We start from the raw sequence: 19,341 nt of genomic DNA, 5'->3' as shown, positions 1-19,341 counted from the left end.
CTCACGAACTGCGAGATCATGACCTGAGCCGAAGTCAGACGCTCAACCGACTGAGCCACCCAGGCGCCCCCAAAATTGTGCACTCTTAAGAAAAAAACGTTAGAGGGCGCCTGGGTGGCGCAGTCGGTTAAGCGTCCGACTTCAGCCAGGTCACGATCTCGCGGTCCGTGAGTTCGAGCCCCTCATCGGGCTCTGGGCTGATGGCTCAGAGCCTGGAGCATGTTTCCGATTCTGTGTCTCCCTCTCTCTCTGCCCCTCCCCCGTTCATGCTCTGTCTCTCTCTGTCCCAAAAAATAAATAAACGTTGAAAAAAAAAAAATTAAAAAAAAAAAAAAAAAAAAAAAAGTTAGAAAGACAGACCAAAACTTTAGTTAAAGACAATCTCCTATAGGAAATGAAGTCAGAGGATCTAACTTAATTAAGGTTCCTTAATGGTATCCACCATTTCTACGTTTTGCATTTTCACATTAGGAGGAAAACTTACGGACATTGAACAAGCCTCAAAAGTACTAATGAAGAAGGGCCAGAGGGAAACAAAAGCCTGTGTGTATAACTTCAATGGTAGCAGCTTTGAGAGACTCAAATTGCCTACAACCTAAAAGCTTTAAATAGGATGGGAGCTTGCTATCATTGTCACAGGATGAAAAAGTCTAACTGATCACGGATGTAAGTCAAAGTTTGAGGACCCAGGGCTACTATCCACTAAAGGATCGTGGAGAATTTTCTATGTAGGAAAGTAGAATTTGTGAAAAAGAAGAGGAAAAAATTGCCCAGATAGTCCTGGAAGGAGTAGAGAAGAGTGGTTAGCTACTTATGAGCACAGGTTTTTGTACACTTTGGTTATCCTTAATTTTCACGTCCATCCGCACATTTCACAATCCATCTGCTGTGACTGGCGGAAAATTCGTTCTTCAGCTAGCAAATCTGATGTCCGTAAGATTTGTGGCCATCATAAACCATGCATTAGGAGAGCCCCAGCTGACTGGACCCGAGTGGTGGAGGCTTCCACGGCCCTGGGTGAGGTCTTACTCTCACTTGTGATTTAAAAAAAGGATGCCCTGTCCTTAGCGTTTAGCATTTCCATAGTTCCAGCGAATCGTTTTTGGGGGGGCCGGCGGGGGGGCATGATCGGAAGCTTCATTACAAATGTTATTCATTGAAGACACTTAAAATAAAAATGAATGTCACTTTAAGAAACCTAATAACCTTTACTAAGCACATTTGAGAATAACTTTTCTGTATATATACCTTTTCGGTATAATACCGAACCCACCAAAATTAACACTGTTGTAACATCCTTTAACATCTACTTAACATTTAACATCTGCATCATTTAACATTTGCTAGGGCTGCCGTAACAAAATACCACTGCAACAGAAGTTTCTTTTCTCACAATTTGGAGGCCAGAAGTTCAAGTTCAAGGTGTGGGCAGGTTTCGTTTCTCCTGAGGCCCCTGTCCCTGGTGCGGCTCGCAGCTCTCTTCGGTGCCCTCCCGTGTTATTCCTTCTGTGCGTGCTCATCCTCCTTGTCTTTGTGCAAATTTCTGCTTCTTATAAGGACGCCGGTCAGATTGTATCGTGACCCCACTCTGATGGTCTTATTTTAACTTACCTCTTTTAAACACCCTGTGTCCAAATGCAGTTGCATTCTGAAGTAGTGGGGATTAGGACTTCAACATAAAAACTGGGGAGACTGGGGCGCCCTGGGTGGCTCAGTCAGTTGAGCGCCCGACTTCAGCTCAGGTCATGATCTCATGGTTCGTGTGTTCAAAGCCCCGCGTCAGGCTCTGTGCCTAGAGCTCAGAGCCTGGAGCCTGTTTTGGATTCTGTGTCTCCCCCTCTCCGCTGCCCCTTGTTCTGTCTGTCTCTCTCTTTCTCTCTCTCTCCCTCTCTCTCTCTCTGCCAAAAATAAACATTAAATTTTTTTTAATTGGGGGACACATGGGGTGCCTGGGTGGCTCGGTCAATTAGGCGGCCGACGACAGCTCAGGTCATGGTCTTGCGGTCTGTGACTTTGAGCCCCGCGTCTGGCTCTGTCCTGAGCGCTCAGAGCCTGCAGCCTGCTGCCGATTCTGTGTCTTCCTCTCTGCCCCTTCCCTGCTTGCTCTCTGTCTCTCTCTCTCTCTCTCACTCAAAAATAATAAACAATAAAAAAATTTTTTTAATTGGGGGACACAATTTAGTCCCTAACACTGACCATATCACGTTGTTTCTCCTTCGTCTCTGCCCGACTGCCTTCTCCACCCTTCATCTTTTTCACGTACTAACTTTGGAAAAAACTGGACCCGTTGCCCCATGGATTGTCCTACATCACGAATGTATTTGCTTCTTCCTCATGATGCTTAACTTGTTCCTCTGCTCCCTAAATTTCTGCAAACTAGATGTTAGATCCAAAGGCTGGAATCGACTTAGGTGGGTGCAGTGACTTAACTAGACCACTTCATGGATGGTGCTTGAACTTCTACTTCCTCGCATCAGAAGGGCACCGAGTCTGGATGACCAGCCCCTGTTAGTTATGCTAAGAATGTTATTTCCTAGGGGCCTTTGTGGGTTTTTTTAAGTTTATTTGTTTTGAGAGGGAGAGAAGGAGAGAATGAGTGGGGGAGGGGCACAGAGAGAAGGAGGACAGAGGATCTGAAGCAGGCTCTGTGCTGACAGCAGACGGCCCGACGCGGGGCTCGAACCCACAGACCGTGAGATCGTGACATGAGCCAAAGCCTGACCCTGACCCTGACCGACCGAGCCACCCAGGCGCCCCTCCTCAGGGCCTTTTGGATGCTTGGTAGGTCGGCTCACCGTTGACAGAGCGGCTAACAGGCACAAGGTGTGTCTGTATACATTTGGCAGGTATAACAGGAGCCTTCTGGCCGTCAGAAGACCTTGACAGTATGAGCTCCAGGCCCGCCCTCTGACGCCCTGTCCCCCTGGAGGGAATGCCTCCTTGATCGGCAGCCCCCTGGCCCCCTCACCCTCGCCCCTGCACGGCCTTCTCCCAGCTTCAGCTTCCCTGGCTGGCTCCGACTAGGAAGGTTGCGCTTCCCCCTCCGCGTGGTTAATCAGGACAAGGCTTCCGAGTTGAGGAAACTGTGGCACCTCCAGAAACGTTTCTGAGGAGACCAGATGTTCCCAGACCCTTGTCCTAGTATTGAAGGGAATCCGAGTGTGGCGAGGAATGGGGCAGGGGTGGCAATTAGGGGAGCAGAGAGGGGCTTTGTCCTTTTTCTGGTTGGGAGGGTATGTTCCTTGTATCCCCTCAGGACCACAGAAGAAACTGGCTTCGTTCTTAACAGCCCATGCTTCGGACGCTTTCGTGAGTGAGTGCGTGGAGGACTTAAATCCACGTCGAATTTCGATTCACATTCTTAGGGTTACGTGGAGGCACGTACAGTACAGTACACGATACCCTCTGGGCTCTAGATGTAGTCAGCCTTCAAAACCAGAGAGAGGGGGGTGGTAGGCAGAAGACGGAACAGCGAGGGCCGACGTGGCACGCATCGCACTTCCGCACTGTCTTCTCTGTTAAATAAAATCCGAAATGTAACCCGTGAAGCTTTATGCGTTTCTGTTCCTCCACGTGCGCTCTGGGAACCACGCCTCCACTGTTGCATGTAGGAAAGACCGGGAACGTAATAGTCAAGAGCACTTGTGCTTTCAACCAAGGAAACAGCTTGCATTCCTGATCTTTGTAGCAACCCCCCTCCGTGTCAAAGGGAGCCCTGAAATGCTGCCACAGAATGTGACTGGCACGTTCTTTTGAATTTCCCACTGTAACATGATGTTTGGGGAAGTATTTTCATGGCACCTTCTTCTCTTTTTTTTTTCCTCAAATACAGACTTTAACAAATTCCCAGTGTGTGAAGCGTCTGACTTTGGCTCAGGTCATGATCTCACAGTTCGTGAGTTCAAGCCCCCCCCCCCCCCCATGAGGCTCGCTGCTGTCAGAAGAGCCTGCTTCGGATCCTCTGTTCCCCTGTCTCTCTCTGCCCTTCCCCCCCACCCCCCGCCAAAGATAGAAAATAAACATTAAAAAAGGACCTCTAAATATTAGCAACCGCACACAGCTCTGGGCTATGGACGTAGCATTTCCTTCCGGAACCGGGCTGCCAGTCCCCACGCCGACCCCACCCAGTGCTGTGTGATGCCCTGTATCCCTCTCCCCCTGGCCACTTGGAGCCCGCGTTCTTCGCGAGTACCCGGTTCCCCTGCCCCCGCACACGGCAGCTGCTGTTCCCCACCAGGGTTCTCCCTCCTATTTTTCTCCCCTGGGTATTTTTCTTTCCTTTTCTGATGTGTCTGGGCTCCAAGCCAGGGAATTGCTTTGTCACACCTAACCAGATTAACAGCTCGGATTAAATACCAGGCCCGGGGCAAGTTAGCTCTGTCAAACAGCAGGTGGGACTGGCCAGCGGGCAAATGACTCGGGTCAGCTCACGACCTTAGCGCCAGGATCGAACTCACAGCCGGTGCTTTTGCTCTTTTGGACGCCTGCAGTCCCACAGACTGCCTTTAAAGTCAATTAAAGTAACAGCATTTTAGGGGGGCACCTGGGTGGCTCCGTCGGTTAAGCGCCCAACTTCGGCGCAGGTCACGATCTCACGGTCCGTGAGTTCGAGCCCCTCGTGGGGCTCTGTGCTGACAGCTCGGAGCCTGGAGCCTGCTTCGGAGTCTGTGTCTCCCTCTCTCTCTGCCCCTCCCCCACTCACACTCTGTCTCTCTCTCTCTCTCTCTCTCTCAAAAATAAAATAAAAACAAAAACAAAGTTGGATGCTCAACCAGCTGGGCCACCCAGGTGCCCCCAACAACTATTCTTTAAGTACCAGCCCAAGATTTGCGGACCTTCCCCAAATAAACCTGGAATGCTCACCGGGTGTCTGATCCCGGTCCCCACCGAGGTGGTCACCTTGTGGTCTGGCTTCAGCGGAGCTGCTGTGCTCTCTGGAGCTCACTGTGCCATCGGCAGAACGTCCCAGCTTTTCACAAGTGTCTCAACGGCCCTTGTCTCCCTTCTCCCCCTAAAATCTGGCTCCTTCCTCGGACAGCACGTCTCCCGCCCTGGCCCTGGTAATTGCAGCCATTTTTTCTGCAATGCGCAGTGGGGGAGGGGCAGCGAGAGGGAGACACAGAATCCGAAGCAGGCTGCAGGCTCTGAGCCATCAGCACAGAGCCCGAGGCAGGGCTGGAACCTACGCACCACGAGATCATGACCTGAGCCCCACTCGGGTGTTTAACCGACTGAGCCACCCAGGCGCCCCTGAAATTGTACCCATTACTTCCATCCTTAGAAGCAAGACAGGGGTCTGTGGCCACTTCCAAAACATTCTTCCCTCAAAACCCTACCTCTTAAGTTCCGGCACGTGCTTCAACATGGCTGAACCTCGAAGACCCGAGGCTGACTGAAACAAGCCAGACACCAAAGCACAGATCCTGGATGATCCCACTTATTGGAGGAACTTTCAAGACAGAGAGTGGCGTGGTGGTTGCCAGGGGCCGGGGGTGGGTGGGGACGGGGAGTCAGTGTTCAGCGAATTCAGAGTTTCAGCTGGAGAGGAGAAAGTTCTGGAGACGGATGGTTGGACAACAGTGTGAATGTACTTAGTGCCACTGAACTCTACACTTAAAAATGGTGAAAATGATAAATTTTATGTAAATTTACCACAATTTTAAAAAACATATACTTCTTTTGAAAGCGTATCCTTGGAGCCTGCTTCTGCCCCTTTCAGCCATCTGTGTAGCCTCTGGTCCCTGCTCTGGAGTAGAAGACTCCAGCATCTGGGTGCCATTTCCTCTCCAACACTGGCCCTGTCATCACTCCTGATCTCTTCAACTTGCCTGTAAATGACCCGTGCCACCCTCTGGCCTCTCAGCTCCTTAATTTCTCGGTTCCAGAAGTCTCTTCCTCTCCCACACCTCAGCCCTCACTTATGTGACCATCCCTGGAGTCAGCCGTCCCCCACTGCTCCGCCTCTGAAACCCCGTCCCGAAACCCACGCCCATGGCCCATTGGCTCACTCTGGCACTTCTCCATCAGTCCTCTTGGAGAAATCCGAGGTCCCTGGTCTCTGAGCTCCTTCTCATCCCCCTGACTCACGTGTGCTCAACGCCTTCCACCTTTCATCATTCACCACCCTTCCTGCGTGTTCCAGGAACGTGCCAGTGTCATTCGTATTTGTAATTCCTTCTTAGAAGCACCCCCAACATTTCTGTGTGCCTACCTCCAAATCGTTGGTCTCATCTCAGGTCCCCCTCTCAGAGACCTTCCCTGGCCACTACCCTCATCATGTTACGGGGTGTCAACCCTTTTAGCATCCTTTAGCACATCTCGTGCCCGAAGTTTTCTTACCTGTTCGCTGTCATGGTTTTTGTCTGCTTCTTTGACTAGAACATGCGCCCCTGGCAGAGACGGTCAGGCTCACCCTGCGGCCCCCCACCCCCACCCCCGGACCACTTCACTGGGGAGCTCAATAAAAGTGTGACCAGCTCAGCAGGAAAACCCTTTGAAAACAAACAACGTGGTCATATTTTTAACCTTTTGACCCTTTCTTTGCCTGATCCCCCGGATAAGTCGTCAAACAAAGACTCGACATATTTTCCACCTTTGAGAAACCGTGAAACGAAGCAGCCAGGAAGGATGTCAACCATTTCTCACAATGTCTTGTTGACAATGCCCCAGGATGCTGCGGCACACACAAAAATCGCGTGCGAGGCCGCGATCGCGCTCATCGGACTCCAGATTTCTGCCAAGAGTTTTGTAGGGCTGCCGTGTGAAACGGACAGCATCTCAGGCACTCTTACACGCTTTAAAACACGCCTCCTCCATGATGCTCTCTGGTTCTTCGACATCAGGGTCAAAAACATTGAAAGCATGGGGCAGACCCCTGGCAGCGAGAGTAGATCGCAGAGGAACAGGTGCGGAGGCGAGCGGAGGCGAGCCAGCACCTGCAGGCCCATGTGCACGCTCTTAGCGCTGGGAAGATTTCCCCGCGAGCGCTCCCCTGCTTGGAGCCTCCTGGGCGCGGGAAGTCAGGACGCCCTGGCAGGTGGCAGACACCCGGGATAATTATAAACCTCTGTTCCACCCTCCTTCCATTCCCGTGTCTTCTCGGCTTTCCTGTTTCGTGCTCGCTTTCTTTAAAACCATGCCAGACAGAGAGAAAAGCACGCCTATGGTTTGACGCATGTACCCCCTGCCCACACCCCTGTAACCGGCATCCAGATTGTGGCGACCGCGCACCGCAAGTTCCCAGAAACGTCCTCACCAAGGCGAAGCCCTGCTCTGACCCCTGACCGCACAGGACGATTTCGCCAGGGTTCGTATTTTCTTGCAATAGCACCACGCAGGGCACCATCTTTTTCCGTCTGGCTCCTCTTAACTCCACGTTGTTGGTGAGATTTTTTTTTTTTAATGTTTTTATTTATTTTTGAGACAGAGACAGAGCACGAGCAGGGGAGGGGGAGAGAGAGAGGGAGACACAGAATCCGAAGCAGGCTCCAGGCTCCGAGCCGTCGGCACAGAGCCCGACTCGGGGCTCGAACTCACGGACCGTGAGATCATGACCTGAGCCGAAGTCGGACGCTCAACCGACCGAGCCACCCAGGGGCCCCTGTTGGTGAGATTCTTGTGTGTGTCGACGTGATTGTAGATCGATCATGCTCATTGCTGAATAATACTCCATTGGATGCACAGACCGCAATCTAGCCATCCCGCCATTGACGGACATTTGAGTAGTTTGAGGCTACTGTGTACAGTGCATCCAAGAGTAGCCTAGGAACGCATGCTTTTGGCGCACCCTTTCCGGGGAATGTGTACTAAGCGCTGCAGCGGCTGGGACGGAGGGTGCGCATGCGGTCAGCTTTTGTGGATTCTGGGAGTGTTCCAGAGTGGTCGGACCGGTTTGCACTCCCGTCGGCAATGTGACCGCCATCACTTGGTATTTCTTCCTTATTTCAGCTGTTCCGGGCTGTGTCTGCAATGGTATCATTACACTGACTATTACTTTAGGGACCTTGCTGTGAAAATGAAGAAAAAGCTAAACTTTTAAATGTCAAAACAAAAATGACTGGTTTTTCAAAGTTTATTTATTTTGAGTGAGAGCGAGAGAGCAAGTAGCGGAAGGGGCAGAGAGAGAGAGGGAGAAAGAGAATCCCGAGCAGACTCCACGCTGTCAGCACAGAGCCCGACTCGAGGCTTGAACTCACAAGCTGTGAGATCATGACCTGAGCCGAAACAAGAGTCGGAGGCTTAACCAAGTGATCCACCCAGGCACCCCCAGAAATGACTGATTTTTATGGTTTTTAAATGTTTTTATTTTTATTTTTTGGGGGGGGGAAAGGGGCAGAGAGGCAGGGGGACAGAGGATCCAAAGCGGGCTCTGTTCTCAGAGCAGAGAGCCCAATGCGGGCCTTGAACTCACAAACCATGAGATCATGACCTGAGCCACAGTCGGTTGCTTTAACTGACTGAGCCACCGAAGAGCCCCTGATTTTTATATTTTTGACAGAGGGATCAGGTGGAATCTGTTCATACATTGGGAATTAATTTCCTCTAAATGAAAATGGGCAGGTTAATTTATGGAGCCGTTGTGCTATCAATATTGTGCATGTGTGTGCGTGTGCGTGCATGTATGTATGTTCGTATAGATATGTCCATATATTTTGCATCTATTATTTCTAGTGCCTCCTATATGCTAGGCACTCCTATTCCACCATCATGGAAAAAAACACTATATTGATGTTTTGATGTAGGTTTCTTTTTAAAATGTTTGGGTATGGGGAACAGATGAGACACCCAACAATCGTTACAGGAAAAGAAATGCCAGTTTAGAAAGGTGTGTCAAATTTGACTAATCTGGAATGCTAGCTAACATAGCCCCAGAATTCAAATTAACTGTATCTTGACTACATCAGCTCTCCAGCCAGCCACCTTCCACAGCAGTTAGGTCCCTGCGACATAACAGACAAGAAACTACGAGAAGCAGACCACAGTCCTGCCCAGTTTCTGCCCATGGTCTTTGTCAGGTTTCTAACCCTGATGACCTAGCACTGTCCATGCTGCTTCCCTTAAACCTGTTCTTGGGGCGCCTGGGTGGCTCAGTCGGTTCAGCGTCCGACTTCAGCTCAGGTCATGATCTCGCGGTTCATAGGTTCGGGCCCCACATCGGGCTCTGCGCTGACGGCTCAGAGCCTGGTGCCTTCTTCAGATCCTGTGCTTCCCTCTCTCTCTGCTCCTCCTCCTCTGCGTTCTCTCTCTCTCTCTCTCAAAAATAAATAAACATTAAAAAAAGAGAAAAAAAGAAAACCTATTCTTTTCTTTTTTTTAAGTAATCTCTATGCCCGACATGGAGCTCAAACTCACGACCCTGAGATCAAGAGTTCACACACTCTTCTGACAGCCAGCCAGGTGCCCCCGATAACCTCTGCTTCGCTGCTCCCCCAGCCTCACCTTCCCAGCTATCCAAAATGAAAATGTATCTCCCAAGCAAAAGCACACTCATCGCAAAGTCAACTCCTTCCCTACCAAGTACCACCTAAAATGGTGTCTCAGAAGGAGTAAAAAAGAAAGACCATAGAGGGAGGAAGGGCAATGACGACTCTCTCATAGCTCCTTCCAGAATTTCACCCTTTTTCTAGTGAGCCAAGGCCAGAATGGAGGGCAGAGACTTCCTTCATAATCCAAGGCTGGAGACGTTACCTAAGGCACGCGGAGAAGTAGTGGGGGGTGGAGGCGAAAGGCATCCTGGGGACAGACTTCATTTGGCTTTGCCAGGAGTTGTGACTGGGAGCGGCGGAGGGTGGCTTCAAGCTCTCGTAGACAACTGGAGAGACAACAGCGTTGCTATCGAGACAGGAAGAGGGAGACCACGGGTAGGTTTGTCCGTTGAAGTAAGTTCGAATGTAGGCATTAATTTTTCCATGTTGCAAATATGTTGTCCTTTTTTTTTCCCTGCAATTTGCAGTGATTGCTCATAAATTCTTGTTAGAGGGCCTCTTCCTTGCTGAGAAACACTAAAAAGCCGGCAGAAGTTCTCATGCGCACCATTAATGACTGACTGACACATTCTTTAATGATTTGAAGATTCCCCAAAGCAGGCCCACAAGCATTTCAGTTCACATTCAGTACTTTGAGAGGTGCCTCTGGGCTAAGTTATCATGGGGAATGCACCCATCTACAATCTCCTTGAGAAATTCCCATGGTCTCCTGGGATAAGGAAAGCCCAGGATGAAGATTTCAATCAGTACTCGCAAGATGTTCTTGAACTGTTGGTTGGCATTAAGAAAGAACAACTTAAAACATGCATAATTGATTAATTTCCTTCAGATCATACTCTTACTACTTCTAATATTTCCCAAAAGCCATCATAAAAGTTGAGTTACACAATATGTTCATTTAGTAACAACAGAAAAGAAGCGAAAGACATGACTATTGTAGTCTTAAACTTGGCCGCAGCTATTTAAACAGAAGAGTAAAGATTTCCATTCAAAGTCACTGCAAAACAGATGGTAACATACTTAAGTACTTTTTTTAAGAGGTGAGGACATGTGTAAGCATCCATCTGGAAGTAATTGTAATTCTGAAATGTCTATTGTTATTAGTACGCTTTCAGTTGACTTCCCCTTCTAGAACAATGAGCCGGTTTTGTCTTAAAATAGCCCCCAAATCATTCAGACAATAAAACCAAGACAGAAATTTTTGAAAGCTCATAGTTTTACACAGAGGAAGAGTTCAGATCTCCCACCAAAACCCATGAGCTACTAAAAACCGTTAGCTCTCTGGGTCATATAAAATAGAAGACACAGCTCTGGTTGGAGTTTTGGTCCATTTGACCATGTCGAAGTCAGTGCAAGTAGCTTCCAGCTCTTCGTTCATCTTTCATGAGCTAGAATGAGTTGGACTTCTTTGTGGTGATGACTGTACCACAGGGCAACGTGCCGCCATTCCCTCAAACTTGAAATTGGTTTATCTCAGGATCCAGCTAAAGAAAACAGAAACATCACTGTTGACCTGGGTTCAGCTTCTTTCCCAGTAGCTAGTAATAACGGGTGGAAGCCTTCGACGGGCAGTGGGCCTGGTTGTGACTTACTTAGCATCAGGTGATCCGGTGTTACCGCTTGGACCGTGTGACTCAGAGAAAGCCACGTTCTCCTGTTGCTGTTTTCAGACTAAGCAGCTAAGCTAACCCCAGGGAGAGCTGAGTAGTAAAATGGACCCTGCTGATTTCAGTTGGTCTGTTTGTCGAACTTCATGGGGTAGATTCTTTGGGGTTTATTTAAGTTTATTTATGTACCTTGAGGGAGAGACAGAGCATGAGCAGGGGAGAAGCAGAGAGAGAGGGAGACAGAGAGTCCCAAGCAGGCTCCACGCTGTTAGTCCGAGGCGGGGCTTGAAATTCACAAATCGTGAGATCATGACCTGAGGTGAAGTCAAGAGTCTGAGCCACCCAGGCGCCCCCCAGACGCCCCCCAGACGCCCCCATGGTACAGATTCTTGAATGAAAGAGACATCCCATGGGGTTTAACCCCACTCAAAGCCAAACACCTTCAGAAATAGCCGCTTTCAGGTCCCAGAAGCCCGGAGCCCATCACACCAGAGTTGCACCTCCCTCCAACGCGTGTAAGGACTTTTACCAGTTCCCTTTCCCCAGCCCGTTCACTTGAATCCTTCTAGTTCTTCAGAAGTTAGGCACCGTCTGAGAGGGTCCTGGGTCCTAGCTCCCTCCACTGCCCCCACCCTACGGTGAGCACCCAACCTGAAGAACACACATTTGCAGAACCTGCGGGAGGCTGACACTCAGCCCTGCGCCACGTATCGAGCGCGCCCTGGGTGTGCTTGCCCCGCGTGTCAGGATCGAGGTGTAGACTATACGAGTAAAGGTGGTATCTGTGAAAACCCATCCTGCATCCAGGGCAAAATTAATGTTAGAAAAAAGCTTTTCCAGACTGCGGAAACTTAAAAGGCAGGAAGACCAAAAGAAGGGTAAAAATCAGGAGCAAATTCTGCCAAGTACTCAGAAATGTTACTGCAGAGAACAAGGAAACGAGAGTCTCTCTTAAGGTTGCAGCACAGAGAATATTCCTGGAGTATCACCACTGTTCTTTTCGTGCATCTCAGCGCCACTGTCAGCGGGAGCTCAGCGAGCAGTGGAAGTTAAATGACCAGAAGTGGCTCCTGAGGAAGGGAGCTTTGTTCCAGTCGCTTGAACAGGCTCGAAAAAAATATCGGGGAAGGCAGGTATAGGGCATGACAGGAAAGAAGGCACAATTGGTGAGTGTGCCGGTGTGGTTAGTGCAAAAGGGGTCTCACGCTTGTTTCTGGTCCAAACCTATGACCTAGTAGGGTTGGTGTACTTGGAATTCCTAAAGCGATAAAATACCGGAAATAGTTCTCTGCCTTCTCCTCCCACCCCGTTTTGACTTCATTAGTAGCTTCTTCAGTGCGAAGGCAGAGAAAAGGCAAAACTCAAATCGGTTACTTCTGCAACATAGGATAACAAAAGCGTCGCGGGAATGATGGAGTTGTTAGCCGTGAGGACGAGTGTCCTGTGCTGGGTCCGCCCCATTCCCGCTGTGGCGCAAGTGCCCAGACTAATAGGTTCTTGCATCCATTGACATTATGATCCCGGAAAACGAATGGAAAATTCTAGAGGTGGCTACACACTGTATCATCTCGTTTATATGGTATTCTGAAAAATGCAAAACTGTAGGTAAGTAAAGCTACCTCTTTTTAAACTTCGAAGAAGATTACCCCAAAATCTCAATATATTCAGAAGTCGTAAAGTCAGGCTACATTTTCTAATCAGTGCAAAAAATACATAGACGCTAGTGAGAGGCTAGTCAAGAAACTAAAAATAAACTTGTTAAATGTTTTTAATGTTTATTTTTGAGAGAGAGACAGAGTGGGACACAGTGTGAGCAGGGGAGGGGCAGAGAAAGAGGGAGACAGAATCCCAAGCAGGCTCCAAGCCCTGAGCTGTCAGCACAGAGCCCAACACAGGGCTCGATCTCACCACGAGATCATGACCTGAGCCAATGTCAGACGCGTAACCGACTGAGCCACCCAGGCGCCCCTCAGAAGTTTATTTTTAAGGGGGACCTGGGTGGCTCAGTCGGTTACGCGTCTGACTTCGGCTCAGGTCGTGATCTGACAGTTTGTGAGCTCGAGCCCCGCATCGGGCTCTGTGCTGGTGGCTCAGAGCCTAGAACCTGCTTTGGATTCTGTGTCTCCCTCTCTCTCTCTGCCCCTCCCCCACTTATACTCTGTCTCTCTCTCTCAAAAATAAACATTAAAAAAAAATTTTTTTACATAAACTTCTAAAAACCTTGGATAAAAAAAATCTGAGCTGAAATTAGATTTGAGCTCCTTAGAATTCGACAGTAGTGCCACACATCAAAACTCATGGCTATGATCAAAGCAGTAATTGGATAAAAATGTGTAGCCCAAAATGCATTAATTAGAAAACAGCAATGACTGAAAATAAACGAACTACAAATTTAGTGCCAGAGGTGAGGAGAAAACTGACAAAATAGTTTTCAAGCAAGTAGATAAATAAAGAATAGTAGAAATGAAAACAGAAATTAAGGACATTTACCGTGATAAAAGTAAAAGTTCTTTTACCAGCAAAAAACAGGTTTATTCGAGAATAGCAGAAAATCGCAATGCAGGACAGGCAAGCCACGGCAAAAAACCATAGGCTAGTCCAACAAAGGAGAATAATGTTATTTTATGGAGGAGGAAGTTGGGGGAGGGATTGTTTTGAAAATATACACATTTGAGAAAAGCAAGAGTTCATGGTGATGATGGTTTCCCATTGGCTGAGTTGCTGGGGTCGTCAGTTTCTTGTAGGAGATGCAATGTGTATCTTTTCCTGTTGTGGCCTGTAATTGATGATTCTTTCCTGTTAAGTAGTCTTCTGTTGGGGTCTGTAATTGGCAGTTCTTGCTGTAATTGACACTGAGCCATAAGGGGTGAGAGCTCCCCCTTCTGGTCCCCTGACTCCATTTTAGTGAGGTTTCCCTTTAGTAATTTTCACGTGTGATCTACAGAGGGGTACTTGCCCAGAGGGAACATACTTCAAGAGCCAAGGTTTGTGATAGAAAAAGGAACTCAGAGGCTGTATAGATGGATTTGGGATTGGGGTTGCCTTCATGGGACTTAGTCCTCTCAAGTTTCCTTGTATATTGGTTTAACTCTTTAAGGGCCTGAACTGTCCCCTGATGGTAGGATCATTTTCTACGAATTGCTCAGGATGGTTTTGAATTTATGTCCCTTAAGGTGCCTGGTTCTCCTTCACTGGGATCTTGTCTATGAATCTGTATCCTTGCCCATGATTCTTTTTTTTTTTTTTTTATGTTTGTTTATTTTTGAGAAAGAGAGAGAGAGACAGGGTATGAGCAGGGGAGGGGCAGAGAGAGGGAGACCCAGAATCCGAAGCAGGCTCCAGGCTCTGAGCTGTCAGCACAGAGCCCAACGTGGGGCTCGAACCCACAAGCAGTGAGATCGTGACCTGAGCCAAAGTCGGATGCTCAACCGACTGAGCCACCCAGGCACCCCAACCGTTGTCCATGATTCTAACAGGAGCTCGGGTCTTAGGCCTTAGAGATAAGATTGTTTTCATATAATACTTGATGTGTCATCATATTCCCAACATGCAGTTCAAGAAATGGCTGTTCTCAGAGGTTGGAAACTATAATGGAAATAAGCAGCTATTAATGGAATCCAACCACCAGGCTTAAGTTTACCAGAAAATAAGAAATAACCTTCCTGAGCTAATTATGGGTAGGTTAAAATTTTTTTCTAAGATACGACTTTTTATCCCAAATTACTGAAAGACTGTGGTCAACATTAAGAGTTTGCCTTGGCTTTTACTTGAACTTTGAAGGAATTCTCTTCAATGCCAGGTTCCTGGGAATTTGGAAAAGCCATGTTTGAGTAGGATTATCCTTTGGTTAAGATCTAAATATTTAATAAATTGCCAACCCGTGTTATTCCCATTTCCTCAGGCTGAGGAAATGCCATAAATGATAGAATAAAGCATCTGAGGCCACTGACATTGGTCTTGCACTCATAGAACTCCTCAGGCAAAGGCAGCCAGCTACTGGGGCATTATGCCTGTGCTATGCTTGAGCCTCCCAAACAGACACTGAAGTGATGCCCAGCAGTCTCTACCAGGCACCTACCAAAAGAAGAAGACAGTAGCCATGATGAAGAAGCGCTGACTCCATGTTAGTTGGGAAGAACAAATGGAAACGAAATGTGTACAGAGTTCTGCCACAGATACGATGAGGGCAAAGGAAAAAAGATCCATGAAGCTAGCCTGGCCGATCAGACCATATGTCATCATATGAAAGACTGGCTGAGCTAATTCATACCCATGGTTTATTTTAAAAATCTTGTAAATAGGTCGAATCCTTTTAATTCATGTGTTTGATGCTCAAAGAAAGAAGCTGAAGAAGAACAGAAGTCAGAGAAGAAATTGCAAACATAATCTACCAGCCACTCTTAGAAGATTCCAGTAATTTTACAGGCAAACTGCAAATCGTCAGGACGAAAATAATTTCCTAATATAGATAGATAGATAGATAGACAGACAGATTTTTTTAAATCCCTTATAAAATATTAACCTAATCCATTTCAGCAGTATAATATAAGAGTAACCATCTTTTAGACCCAAGAAGAGTTTACTTAGTAAGGGAAGGGTGATTCAAAATTAAGAAATTCATCAATTTAATTTACTTCCTCAACTATTCAGAGGAGGAAATTCATATTCTTAATAGATTCATATTCTCAACAGATTTGTAACTGTTGATAGAATTCAACATTTTAAATTTGAAGAATAAATTATCAAAGAAAATTTTCAAGCCTACTGAAATGTAGAGAGGAAGGTATAACACAGTCCACGTGTTAATGACACAACTTCAACAATTATCAACATGTTGCTGATCCTTAATATTCAGATTTTATTAGCATTGTTTGCTTTTTCTCACACTCTCCTGTTCCACCAACGCTCAGCAGGGCATAAATCGTCAAGGCTAACTGCTCCCTCCACCCAACACTCCAGTGTCTAGTAATCGAGTGAAAACCATTCATCTAGGATTTCATCATTCACCATCAGCTATTCATCTAGAAATTTTGGAGCTAAGAGGGCATAGGTCATTTGTAGATTTTATAGGAATAGCATATATTTCTTGTTTATCCAAAGCTTTAAGTGATTCAAGATGTCAAAATTACTGAACCACATCTAAGGTTTCCAAGAAACCATACAAGAGATCCTAACGTTAAATGGAGGGAAAATTAAATAGATTATGAGACCAAGTTGAAGCTACAAAGATGAATTGAAATGTGGAACACTGAGAAAAGAAAGGAATTATAAGTTAGGAAAATGGTTAACAACCATGACTAGTCCAATAGAAATACTAAAAGAACATAATCATCAAGTATTATTCCATGTGGAAGAACAAACTAGAAACATGTTCCAACTGAACCCCATGCTGTAAATTTTAATATCATCTCAGCAACATACACTTCTCATCTTGTCTGATGAAAGACTTCCATGTTCAAAAGAAGACAATGTCTTGGGGCACCTGGGTGGCTCCATCGGGTAACGTCCGACTTCGGCTCAGGTCATGATCTCACAGCTCGTGAGTTCAAGCCCCATGTCAGGCTCTGTGCTAACAGCTCAGAGCCTCGAGTCTGCCTCTGATCTGTGTCTCCCTCTCTCTGCCCCACCCCCACTCACACTCTATCTCTCTCTCTCAAAAACAAAATAATAAACATTAAAAATTTGTTTTAAAAGAAGACAATGTCATATATATATATATATATATATATATATATATATGACAAAAGTCCAGCAGTAGGTACATGGATAAGCAAATTGTGTACCTCTAGACAATGGAATACTGCTCAGAAATTTTTACAAAAGGAATGAATGATTGATACACATAACCCATCGCAGAATAGTTATGCTGATTGAAAGAAGCCGGACAAAAAATATTCCATTTGTATAAAATTGTTTGAAAATGCAAATTGGCATATGGTGGGAGAAAGGTGAGTGATGGTCAGGAGCAGGAGAGAGGGGCCAGAGGGAGGGACGCCCACGGGGTGTGAGGAAGGTTGCAGTTGATAATGTGGTCTGGATTGTGGCGGCGGTTTCACAGGCACGTACATGCCAAAACTTACAATTCTATCCCTTGAGCATGTGCAGACTGTATGTCTGTTACACCTCAATAAAGCTGTTTTCAAAAACGTGTAACAGACATCGATGACATTTGCCTTTGATTTCTAAGGACTGTATTTAGCCATGAACAACCAGATGATGTTCTCTCAGCGTTTGCTCGCTAAATCGTTAAGTCTTCCCTAGACTTAACAAATGAGGCATGTACAAACAAATGAAACATGTTAACTAATAAGATAGGCAGGCACAACTTATGTTGTACTATGTAAATGATAGAAGGAAGTTTGCTTCAATCCTTGAAGTTATCTTCTCCCGGAAACCCCCAGCACACATGACACATGTGGGCAAAGGGCTGTCATTAAAGAAGACAAAGGTGGGGCGCCTGGATGGCTCAGTCGGTTCAGCGTCCGACTTTGGCTCAGGTCACGATCTCACGGTTCCTGGGTTCGAGCCCCGCATCGGGCTCTTGCTGACAGCTCAGAGCCTGGAGCCTGCTTCGGACTCTGTGTCTCCCGCTCTCTCTGTGTCTCCCCGGCTCATGCTCTGTCTCTCGCTCTCTCTCTCTCTCTCTCAAAAATAAATAATAAAACATTTTTAAAAATTAAAGAAGACAAAGTTACCTAATAATACTGCTACTTTCAATATTTATGGAACCTCCTGGCCAGTGAAATAAGACCAAGCAGAAGAAAGATGCTTGTACTTGGAAAGGTACAGAAAGTAAACAGGCAAGTGTGACTATTTATAGACAGTATAATCATCCAACTAGGAAACCCAAGAGAATCAGTAGAAAGAATTCATAAGAATACTAGAATTCATAAGAGAATTCAGCAGGAAGGCAGGTATAGAACACTTAGCCTTCCTATGCACCAAAATAACTATTTAGAAGCTTGCTGTTTACAACAGCAGCAAAAACTAATCTGTAACATACTCAAAATAAACCTGTCAAAAATATGCACGACTTATTGGAGGAAAGCCTTTAAAATATACAGAAGACGGGCTCTAAATGAACAAATATTTCAGGTACTGATTGGGGAGACCCAGTGTTGGCAAAGATGTTGGAAACATAGTCCCTTGAAACCTACTGACATTACCACGTCATAATCCTTTCTTCTTCTAGGAAGCTATTGGGAATTTTTTTTTTTTTTTAATGAGGCAAGTTGCATCAGTATCTCTTAGAAAATAACAATTACCACGGCGCCTGGGTGGCTCAGTCGGTGGACCGACCAACTCTTGATCTCAGCTCAGGTCTCGATTTCAGGGTTGTGAGTTCAAGCCCCCCCAAGTTGGGCTCTGCACTGGGCATGAAGCCTACTTTACAGCAGATGTCTTTTCCCATAAATCTATCTATAAGTTCGGTGTGGTCCTGATGAAAACCCCAACATGGTATTTCTGGACTTTGAAAAGCTGATTCCAAAATTCAACTGGATGAAAAAAGACCTGAATAACCAGAAACAATTTTTTGTAATTCATGAAGAGAACTTCACCTCCCCAGTGTAAAAACATACACTGAAACTATAATAATTAAGACAAAGTTCAATAGAATATAAGAATAGGTCACAGTAGGAAGAGATAAATCTAGTGTTGGAGTAGAGTAACACATGCAGAATTTAATCCCAAAGGCCTCTTTAAGGTTCTTTAATGTAGCTTTGGTATTTTTTTGCTTCTTACTTCACCAACAATTGAATGATAGTATCAAACGCAAAAGCGCACCCAGCAGTTTCTCATTCTTCCGCCGCTTTTTTGCGTGTCTCCTTCAACCACTCTTGTGGTCCTCGGGAAGAGGAGAGGTTGAGGGGTATAGACGTCGCCTACAGAGGCCTGACCTCCACTGAGGTGGGCCAAGGAGACCGTCCCCGCAGATGCCAGGATAGGTCGGAGCAGGCCACAGGCCACAGCCCTCCCTTGCTTCCTGGGAATAGTTGGCCAACACTCACTCGCAGGCGGAGGCCGAGGGCTTTGGGCATACCCAAGGCGGGTAGCTTCTTCGAGGTTTCGCAGCTAGTTAAGACCTGACTGTCTGTCATGGGGTCTCGGGACTTGTGGCCTCCCTCTTGGGACAATTCCTCCTCCTGCCTGGGTAGCATGCCTGACATCTCGGCCTGGCTTCCTCCCACGTCCGTGTTCTGGCCTCGTGGGCATCCGGAGCTCAGCTTGTCGGCTGCGCCCCTGTGGTT

At 46.8% G+C, this 19,341-nt stretch overlaps 1 protein-coding gene across 2 annotated transcripts in view; it reads left to right on the top strand.

The window, feature by feature from the left end:
- Window positions 1-19,341, top strand: part of RGS20 (regulator of G protein signaling 20) — an 85,940-nt gene that overhangs the window by 45,954 nt on the left and 20,645 nt on the right. The window lies entirely within an intron of this gene.

Source organism: Lynx canadensis, chromosome F2 (assembly GCF_007474595.2).
Source record: "Lynx canadensis isolate LIC74 chromosome F2, mLynCan4.pri.v2, whole genome shotgun sequence".
Classification (NCBI taxonomy): domain Eukaryota; kingdom Metazoa; phylum Chordata; class Mammalia; order Carnivora; family Felidae; genus Lynx; species Lynx canadensis.
This window is presented reverse-complemented; position numbering and strand designations above follow the sequence as displayed.